This window comes from Furipterus horrens, unplaced genomic scaffold (assembly GCF_987537825.1).
Source record: "Furipterus horrens unplaced genomic scaffold, mFurHor1.1.pri manual_scaffold_5, whole genome shotgun sequence".
In the NCBI taxonomy this organism is placed as follows: domain Eukaryota; kingdom Metazoa; phylum Chordata; class Mammalia; order Chiroptera; family Furipteridae; genus Furipterus; species Furipterus horrens.
Window position 1 is genome coordinate 115109491 of NW_028327175.1, and position 10450 is coordinate 115119940.

The window sequence follows — 10450 nt, forward strand, 5'->3', positions numbered from 1 at the left end:
TGGACATGAACTAAGGGGGGTGGGATTGCTGGAGGGAAGGTGGGTACTATGTGGAGTGGAGAAAAGGGAAAAGAAATTAGGACTACTGTGACAGCGTAATCAATAAAATATACTTTTAAAAAAGTGTAATTCCTGCCCTGGCTGGTGTGGCTCGGTGGATTGAGCACTGGCCTGAGAACCCGGGGGTCGGCAGTTTAATTCCCAATCAGGGCACATGCCTGGGTTGTGGGCCAGGTCCTCAGATGGGGGTGCATAGAGGCAACCACACATTGATGTTTCTCTTTCTCCCTCCCTTCTCCTCCCTCTAAAAATAAATAAATAATTAAATAAAATAATAAAATAAAATAGTACTACTCTTTAAAAAAAAAAAAGTGTAATTCCTAAGTCACACCAGCCACATTTCAAGAGCTCAGTCATCACATGTGGCTAGTGACTACTGTACTGGACAGTACGGATATAGGACGCTTGCAGATTCCGTCACTGTGGAAAGTTCTGTAGATAGTGTCACTCTAGAGCACACTCTACCTCCCTCTAACCAGACTTGGGGAGTGGGAAGCTTCTTAGAAATTTCTCCTGTTTTTAGTCACTAAACTTGAGATGAAAATAAAAAGTGTCATTTCACCTGTTTTAAGTCTCTTTTCAGTGCCATGCCCAGTTCAGGTATTTGGTGTTGCTGACAGGTCACCTTTCTTCCTGTGGCAGTCCTGTTGCCTGCGTGCTGCTGTCCCCTTGCATCCAGCAGCACAGACACATTCCCCTAAAACCTGACCACAATGTGAGTTGAGGGCAGTAAGCAAATCCTGCTGTCATGGTGACTAATAACTCAGGATCCCCTCCTAGCCCCTCCAGCCTGGTTTTGGGGGTTCCTGCATGGCTTTCCTCTGTCACTGTGTACCCTGAAAACTCTGGGACTGTCTTCTGTCAGAGGTATGAAATATTGAACGAGAGGCAGCTTGACACTGTTCCCCAGCTGTTTTTGCAGTTCCCTGAGGAATGTTTCTTGTCCCAAGTACTCATGCAGAGCTCAGTAAGCTGTGACAAGTTTGTCAATCCACTTCCTCTGGAATTGGGAATCAGATTATCCCAGAACACCTGTAGATGATTTCAAAAAATGTAACAAATGCCTTACTGTCAACTTCCAAAATAAGATTGGATTTAGGGCTCTTCTGGCCTGAGATTTGCTGGGAGTGCCAGGAAACAAGGTAAGAGTGTGACAGTGACACCAGATGGGGACTAGTCTTTGAAACACCAGGCAGAGGCCTAGCCTGAGGAGCTGTCCCTGGAGGAAGGGGCTCAGCATTCCAACCAGCAGCCCCCGCCCAGCTGAGCCACAGGCCAAAGAGAAGGCCGGAGCTCTGGCCAAAGAGGGGTGAGTAGCCACCCCTCAGGGAAAGCAACCCTGCAGAGAGGAAGGCAAATGGAAAGGAGTATCCCAGGAGGTTGCGGGCTATTTGCGTGTGGCTCCCAGTGGGGAGCTGAGCGTAAGTGGGGAGCCGCTGGACCTGTTCTGGCCTTCACTGCTGTGCCCACAGGTGGCTTGTGTGGGCTTCACTGGTGACTCTGCTCTTTCTCCAGGCCCAGTGGCCTTCCAAAGATGGCAGCATCGGCCGCGTCCTTCCTTTCAGCCTGGTCCCAGGTAAGCGGGTGTTCCTGGTCTACAGCAGCCCTGTGGAGACACTTCTCTCTCCTGGCCAAGTTCATGGGTTTCAGAGTGACATTTGCTTCCTGAGAAGTCTTGCCCTTTCTCAGATGCCACGTGAGTATTAGGCATGTCCTGGAGGAGTCTGGGGTCCAATGGTGAGCTTGAGTAGTTGCTCAAAGCCAACTGGGTGTTAGATTCACTTGGGACTCTAGGTGAAAATAGAAATTCTTCCCCCAGCTTTAGCCTGGAATAGTCATTTTGGCTTGTTTGTTTAAATAACAGCTTTATTGAAATATAATTCATATTACATACAATTCACTCATTTAAAGTGTACAGCATTTAGTATACTTACAGAGTTGTGCATTAATCACCTAAATCAACTTTAGAACATTTTCATCACCTCTCTGAAATACCCCATACCTGTTAGCAGTTGCTTCCCCTTTCCCCTCCCCCAGCAACCACCAATCCTCTTTCTGTCTTGGGATTTGTCTCTTCTGAACATTCAAAGCTTGAGTTTTATTTAATTACTTTTTAAGTTACTTATTTACTTTTGCTTGGGGGTTGTGTGTGTGTGTGTTTGTTTTTTTCAAATTATAAGAGAAAGTTTATTTAGAAAGTTACAGAGGTGGTAGAAGAGCCCTTGGAACTTAGGAGAGAGGCAGCAGAGATAACCAGCCTTGAGGGAAGAAGAGGTGGGAGGGAAAGGTGCTCTCGCTCCCTAGAGGGAGAGCACACCTACTTTTTTTTTTTTTTTTTGTCGTAGAGGAAAGGAGTCTTGATTCAAAAGCAGTCCTGCACACCTACTTTTGCTTGGGTGTTAATCATGCTCCCCAGGCCAGTCTGGTGCTAGATGTGGGTCCCAGGGCTGGCTTGAGCTGGGGTGGAGCACGCGAACCCATGTCCCTGAGAAGCGTGGGCCGCAATGGCTGAGCACACAGTGGATCCAGCTGCTTCACACAGTGCATCTGTCCACACTGTGTACAGCCCTGCAGCAACAGGACAGAGCCTGGTGGTGATAGTGTCCTCCTAAAGAGCAGGATCCTGCTATGTCTCTGAGCCGAGCTTGGGAGGACGAGAGGTGTAAGACAGTATGTGGGGAGGAAAGTGTGGGGAGGGAAGAAGTGATGGGTGAGAAGTGATGCATGAGTGAAAGGAACCGGTCAGCCCACCAGGCTGGCCCAGCATGAAGGAGCACTGACGTGGGACTGAGTGGGCCATGTCCTCACAGGTGCCAGTGAGGCTGGAGGCCATGCCGTGTCCTGGTCCCAGGAGGAATGGGGCTGTGGACTATGCTCAGCAGGACTGCAGTTGGGACATGCTGCCAGAGAGCGAAGGTAATGTATAGGGAGATCCTGACTGCTCCCCATCAGAAACCGTGATGTCTGGTGTGGGCCAGTCCCAGGGGGAGGGTGGCTCCTTTCCTTGTGTTGGATGTAGCTGGCCTGGCATGTCCCGAAAGGTGTATGTTACCTCCAGAACCCGAGACCCAGGCTACTTCCCTTCTCACATCTTCCCCAGCTACAGGAGCCGGTCTAGCAGTTCCCAAATTGGAGTGGCCTGAGGAATCATGGGACGCATGTTAGAAATAGGAACTCACTGGCCCCGTGCCCAGGGATGGGTTCAGCAGGCCAGCTGTGCTCCCTTGCAAGTTCACTTGGTATCCAACTGCATGCAGCCTGCAAATCCAGGTTTGCTGGTGTCTTGTCAGTGACCTGGTTGCAGTGGGCAGCATGGATGCTCACCCACATCCCAGGTAGATGCCCAGAGCTGTCCTGAGTTCCTTCTTTTTTCACTCCTTCACCCATACGGTTGGTTCTTCAGCCTCTTTGTCACCCTTAGCCCCATGGGCAGAGCTGCTCCTGGCGAGGCCTTGGCCAACCATGGCCTCTCATTACCATGGCCATGGGTCCTCACCCAATACTGTCTCTCTTTTTTTGTTTTTTAAGATTTTATTTATTTTTTAGAGAATGGAGAAGGGAGAGGAGAAAAAGAGGGAAGAAATATCAATCAGTTGCCTCTTCTACGCCCCCAGCTGGGGACTTGGCCCACAACCCAGGCATATGCCCCGACCTGAAATTGAACCTGTGACCTTTTAGGTTTGTAGGCCGGTGTTCCATCCACTGAGCCTCACCAGCCAGGGCCCAACATGATCTCTTTTGCTCTTTCTGCTCAGCTCATCTTGCCACTCCTGTCACTCACTCATTCCCTGAAATGTTTTCTCAAGAAATTGAGATGCTGCTTTGTATCAGTTGGGGTTCTCCAGAGAAACAAAACTAATAGGATATGTGTGTGCATGTGTGTGTGTGTGCGTGTGCGTGTGTTTAAAGAGATTTGTTTATTTTTTTAATTTATGTTTTTAATTCTCAGCCGAGGATATATTTATTAATTTTAGAGAGAGGAAAGAAGAGAGAGAGAAACATTGGTGTGAGAAAGAAACATCAATTGGTTGCCTCCCATATGTGCCCTGACTGAGGATCAAACCTGCAACCTAGGTACGTGTTAGGTTTGTGCCAGAAGAAGGGATGAGTCAGGTGGACCAGTTCAAAGCCTTTATTGAGGGATGTTCAAGCAGGTGGCTGAGCCCAAGTGAGAGGACTGCAGCCCCAAGGGAAGGAATAAAGGGATCTTTAGGGGTTTGGAGCAAATTTTCAGGGGGATGGGTCACCCTGATGGTTGACTCCAGAGTCCAGGGTGTAGGTGTTTGGGAAAGAACAATGTCCTCTGATGAGGGATGGCTGTCAGGAGACTATGGTCCTTGTTTCTGGGAAATGATTAAGAGAGAGGGGAAGGGGCAATGGGGGTGTAATTAGCTCTCAGCAGGATGTGGCAGCTATGCCCTAGTCACCTCTGTTAACGGGGAACCTTGTGATCCAGTGCATGGCCGGTGGCACAGACCCACTTTGTTTCAGCACGGGTATTGGCTCAGGTCCTGTGGGACTGCAGGCCACAGCTCCCAGAACACAGTGACCACTGGCCGTAGCCTGTTTTGCAAGGCCTGACTCGGGTGGCAGGTTACAGGGCAGGCAACGCGGGGTCTTTGGCCCTAACCATGTGTGTGCCCTGACCGGGGATCAGACCCACAACCTTTTTGATGTACAGGACAACGCTCCAACTAACTGAGCCACCCAGCAAGGACAAGAGATTTATTTTAAGGAATAGATTCACATAATTGTGGAAGGTGGCAAGTCCAAAATCTGTATGGCAGGCCAGCGGGCTGGAAATTCAAGCAAGAGTTCTTGTTACAGTCTTGAGACAGAATTCCTTCTCAGGAAAACCGCAGGTTTTGCTCTTAAGGCCTTCAACTGATTAGATGAGACCCACCTCCAGTCTGGAGCGTGATCTTCTCTGCTTACAGCCAGTTGATTGTAAATGTTAATCACATCTACATAATTCCTAGATTGGCATTTAACCAAATAACGGCAACATAGCCTGGCCAAGTTGGCACAGAAAATTAACCATCACATACTTTCCTTTACATTCTCGCTTTTTTCTGTAATAAGTATCTGTGGAAAGCATAAAAAGGAAACCTTTCCACTGCCACATATAAGGAGAACACTAATTTTCTGTGCACACTATTGCTGGACTATTACTCTGTGTTCCGCATCTGTCTCCCACTGTAGTTGTAACTCTTGGCCACTTAGTCTCTGTTGTGATGAAACTCCAGACCCCTCCAGGGCATCAGAGTTTCCCTTCCAGAGCCAGTGAAAGCCTTGGGCCCTGCTTCCTCACTTCCTTTCCCTCAGAGGAAACAGAGTCTGCACAGAAGCAAAACACCTTCCACTGCTCTCTCAGAGCATTGCACTTTTCCATAAATTCTTCTCTTTTACACACACACACACACACACACACACACACACACACACACACATATATATATATATATATAGGATTATATTTACTTTTAGAGAGAGAAGAAGGGAGGGAGAAAGGGAGGGAGAGAAACATGCGAGAGATACATGAATCTGTTGCCTCTCATACGTCCCCAGCCAGAGACCTGGCCAACAACCCAAGCATGTGCCCCGAATGGGAATCAATCCAGCAACTTTGGTTCACAGCCCGGCAGTCAATCCACTGAGCCACACCAGCCAGGGCTCCATTGATCTCCTTCTGATGCCCCTTTGCCCTCATAAGAAAAGGGTTTGCAGTTCCATAGTTCTGATCTCTGTCCCTGTAAGCAAGACTCCCCACTCCCAGGCTCCATCTGATTGCCCAGCAGGGGCGAGGGGAAGACCTGCAGGACCCAGTTCATACTGCCTTGCAACCAAGAGACATCTCTCGTGCTGGTTCAGGTGAGGCGGTCAGCAAGAAATCAACAGAAGTGCCAGGTTAGATTTTTTCCTTTCCTGGGGTTTAGACCATAGTGATTGTATTTGTGTAGTTTAAGCTCAAGGGCTTGGAGCAGGAGTCAGCAGACTTTTTTCTGTGAAGGGCCAGATACTAAATCGCTCAGGTTTGTGGGCCATGCAGTCTCTTGTCTTGGCATGAAAGCAGCCAAGAACAACAGAAAACTTTATTTACAAAGATAGGCACTGCCTTGTGGGCCCAAGTGTGCTGACCCCTGTATAAGGGAAAAGTGAGGGGATATAGGTGATCTTGAAAAAGGTTTGGGGCAAAAACCCCTCAGTGGAGGAGAGTCATGCCAGATCAGTCTGGGATCACATACTACCCGCAGAAGCAAAAGGGAAACCAGTTCCCAAGGGAGAAATGAGGGCAAGAAGCCCAGTCTGAGTGTGAGGAGGATCACAGAGACCCTGAGCTCACCCTGTCAGCACTCATTCTCTAGGGCCTCTGCCTGGGGGTGGAATTGCTAGGTCATGTGACTATTATAAGCTTATGAGAAAGTGCCAGACTTGGTTCCTTTTTAAAAATTCTCACAATAGGCCAGTGAGGTGGTTCCATCTTAATTGTACAACATGTGAGAATTGAGGCTCAATAATGTGAGCTGAAAGCCCATGTTTCGCTTTCTGGAAGGGAGTGTGGAGACAGGAGGGGAAAGCAAGAGGGGCCTGCCTGGGGGTCTGACGGTAGACAGGGTCTTAGTGTGGCCATATCTCAGGGCAACAGGAGGTTCTTTCCTTCCTTGTTGGATCAGTGTGTGCCCACTGTGACCTTCTCAGGGGGCTCTACTTGAAGACAACTGCTCCCCAGCACCCCACCCCCAGTGCCCCAGCATACTTCATACCCCAAAGTCCCCCCCCCCCCCAGGTAGGGTTTGCCTCATGCTACAAACATGGAAGTGTCATCAGAGTGGTGGTTCTTGTACTTGTATCTGCAAAGGGTCCTTGGGCTGCCCAAGTATATGAGCAGGAGGCTGTGGATCTGAGAACCCAGGCCTCTGGTCCTGCTACAGCCAAGACAACCTAGAGCAGGGTCTCTCTTCTGGGGCGTTGTTACTGTCAGGGCTGGATCATTTTCTGTTGTGGAGCCGTCTGCGTACCAGAGAATAGACACCAGCATTCATGGCCTCTACCCACTAGGTTCCAGTTGCAACACTCCCTCCAGGCATGACAACCAAACATGTCTCTGGGTGCACCACTGCCCCTGGGTAAGGATCCATGGCCTAGAGGTTATGAGCCCAGACCCCAGAGTCAGACTACTGGGGCTCTTAACTTACCAGCTGAGTGACTTTGGATAAGTTCCCTAACCTCCCTGTGCCTTGGTTTTCTTGTCCATAAAATGGAACGGTAACAGCACCCACCCCAAGGGCATTATGAGGATTAAATTGCCATGTGTTTATGACAGCCACTGGCCATGGGGTTGGCACCTCATATCAGGGTCTGGTTGACACTCTCTGTTGTGTTTTGAGGGAGAATTTTCCTCAGATAAGATGCCCACCCAGCCTTTGCCTTCTTATCAGAAGCCCCCCTCCTCCTCAGGAACTTCCTATGTCTCAGGCCTTGGAATGCAATGTAAGAATGGAGGGGACACCAGGGAGGACACACTGATGAGAACAGAATGGGGCCAAGTGCTGTCAGCTCCATGCAGGTGACCCAGCCCCCCTTTCCTGGGTCACAGCCTCCTCTGTCAGGGACCTGACTGAATCCAAGCCGCCTCTGGAGAGGGGGGAGCCTCGAGGGGTGGAAAAGCCGTACATGTGCCCCAAATGTGCCAAAGGCTTTAGCAAAAAGTCCCACTTGACTGAGCACCAGTGCACACACACCAGGGAGCGGCTGTACCAGTGTCCTGTGTGTGGGAAGGGCCTCAGTGACTGTTCCAACTTCAGCACGCACCAGCAGGTCCACACAGGGGAGGAGCCATACTGGCATGGCGGGTGTGGGAAGCACTTCAGCCAGAGCTGCAGCCTGGTCATCCACCACCCAACACACACCAGGGAGCGGCCCTACATGTGTGCTGAGTGTGGGAAGCGCTTCGGCAACAGCTCACACTTCAGTACCCACCGCAGGACACCCACAGACGAGGGGCCCTATACATGCTCGGCCTGTGGCCAGGGTTTCCGCTGTGGCACCAACCTCCACAAACACCAGTGGACCCACGGTGGGGAGAAGCACCCACATGGCTACACTGAGGAGGTGCAACTGCCACCCAGACCCTCGTGGCTCCAGGATTGCCCAGGGGCTAAAGCCTGGCCACCACACAAACAAGTTTCTCACAATTCATGAGGTCGCCAGAGCCATTTCTGTTCCAGGGCCAGAAACCCTGACCTTAAGGCATCCTCACACTGTTTGATTCCCTGGGCCTGGCGAGAGACACAGCACTGGGACATTTCATGTGGAGTGCTGGACACAGAGCAGGTGTATTAGGGTCCTAGGGCTGCTATATAAATGACCACAAACTGGGCACCTTACAACAACAGGAATTCTGTCAGTTCGTGTGGCCCCAAGTCCAAAATCAAGGTGTCTACAGCACTGGTTCTTTCTGGAGCCTCTGATACAGAAATCCTGTGCCTCTTCCAGCTGCCAATGCTGCCCACAGCCCTTGATGTTCCTGGGCTTGCGCAGCATCACTCCTGCCTCTGCGTCTATTGTCACAGTGGCCTTCTCCCTGTGCCTGTCCTCTCCTAAGGATATAGTCATTGCATTTAAGCCCTCCCTTCCAATGACCTCACCTTACCTAAAAACATCTACAATGACCCTTTTCCAAATAAGGTCACATTTTGAGGTTCTGGTTGGACTAGAATATGGGGGACACTCTTCAACCACTGTGGCGGAAGCCTCAATGCTACAGTTGCTTGTGGCATTACATACCCCATCCTTCCCCTCCAGCCTTGCCACACTTTAAAAATGTGGACGATGGAGGCTTTTCCTATATTCCAGTGGTGTCAACAAGGAAATGGGAGGAGTTGGGAACTACCTTTGAAGATCCAGTTTTATAGGATGGATGCCTGGTGTGGAAATGCTTCCCTGAGACTCCATCTCTCCTACTTGTGAGGAAGCCTGGGGATTTGACTGGTCTTGCCACGCTCCCAGGGTCAGGGTCCAGAGCTGCCTCTGCTCTGGCCCCAAGTGGCCATGTTCCAGGTCATAGGCTGGCCTTCATTGCCCCACTCTGCCTTTCTGAGGCAGATGTGCCTTTCTTATTTGTTCATATCCGTGGTTTCCTGAGTGGCTGGGGGAAGAGGTATAAAGTCTGTGTTCAGTTTAGTTGTCCCTGAAGTCATGGGGCAGCTGCTGAAACCACTGGGTTCTGGAACATTCCATCTAGAAGTGTGGCCATTCGTCATTGCTGGGTGACTTTGGCCCTCATGACAGTTCTCTATGCTCCATACTGTTTTATCAGTCAATTGCTATGTATATGTTCATTTTTCTATGCAACCCAGGTTCTAATGTATGTGACCTGCTCTTCTCCCTTAATAAATGATGCCAACCCCACGTGCTCTGTCCTGTGTGTTCTCTGGAGAATGGGGCCACCTGGTTTAAAGATGGCTTTTACCTTTTAGGTCAGCTTCCAGAGCTCTCAGGGGACTATAGTACCCAGCCAGATCCAGCTGGGCCAGCATTGCCGACCACCCACCTCCCCCACACAGCTGAGAGCCCCCAGCTCACTTCTCTCAGGTCCGGACTAATGCTAGAGGAGGCTGTCCTTTGGAGGTGTGCAACATTTAGGCTGCCCTGTCCTCCCTGCGTGTGCCCCAGAACTGAGGGTGAGGGGCCTCCACATGTGGGGCAGGGCCTGGGGGAATTCTCTGCAGGAATGCCTGCCCTAGGCCTCCTGTGGCCTTGTGGAAGCCCCTCTTGCATCTGGCTTCTAATGAAAATGTCCTTCATTGTTGTGAGTTGGGGCTGGCAGTGGGATTCCTGTGGCCAGATCAAGTAGAGTTTGGTTCTGATCTTGACTGCCTGTAGCAGGCTGAGGCCAGGCAGGGCCTATCTTGCCTAGTGCAGAGCTGAATGGGAAGAAACACTTGTCCACCCTCAGCAGATGGCAGCCAGCAGCAACCCCAGCTGAATGCTGGAACCCAAATGCCAAGGACCCTGCTGGACTGCCTGAGTATATAGCATGGGAAAACCCCAGATGATTTTACTGCTCTTCCCACGGGGTCCGCAGGGTGGAGTCTCACTGAGAAGCGGAGTCTTGGCAACAAGTTGAAGAGGGAACAAAGGTGCCACAAATCAGGGCTTCAGCCTTTTGGGCAGCAGGGCTGAAAACAGTCACGAAAGGACTGTGAAAATGGGGGTGGGGGTAGGGGATAATGCTTGCAAAGTAACAGGGGGAGAGAGATTCGAGTGCCTCCTATGGGCCCCTAGCTCTCACTGCTATTCACAAGGATAACCTTGTGAAAGGGGGACAGTTCGGGTGTTAGAACATTCAGTATTCTCTCTGTATTTAAAGGTCAACTCCACCATTAGT

At 50.4% G+C, this 10450-nt stretch overlaps 1 pseudogene; it reads left to right on the forward strand.

Annotated features, from left to right (window-relative positions):
• The first annotated feature begins 1015 nt into the window (after positions 1 to 1015).
• ZNF500 (zinc finger protein 500) lies at positions 1016 to 8262 on the forward strand (annotated as a pseudogene).
• The last annotated feature ends 2188 nt before the right edge of the window (positions 8263 to 10450 follow it).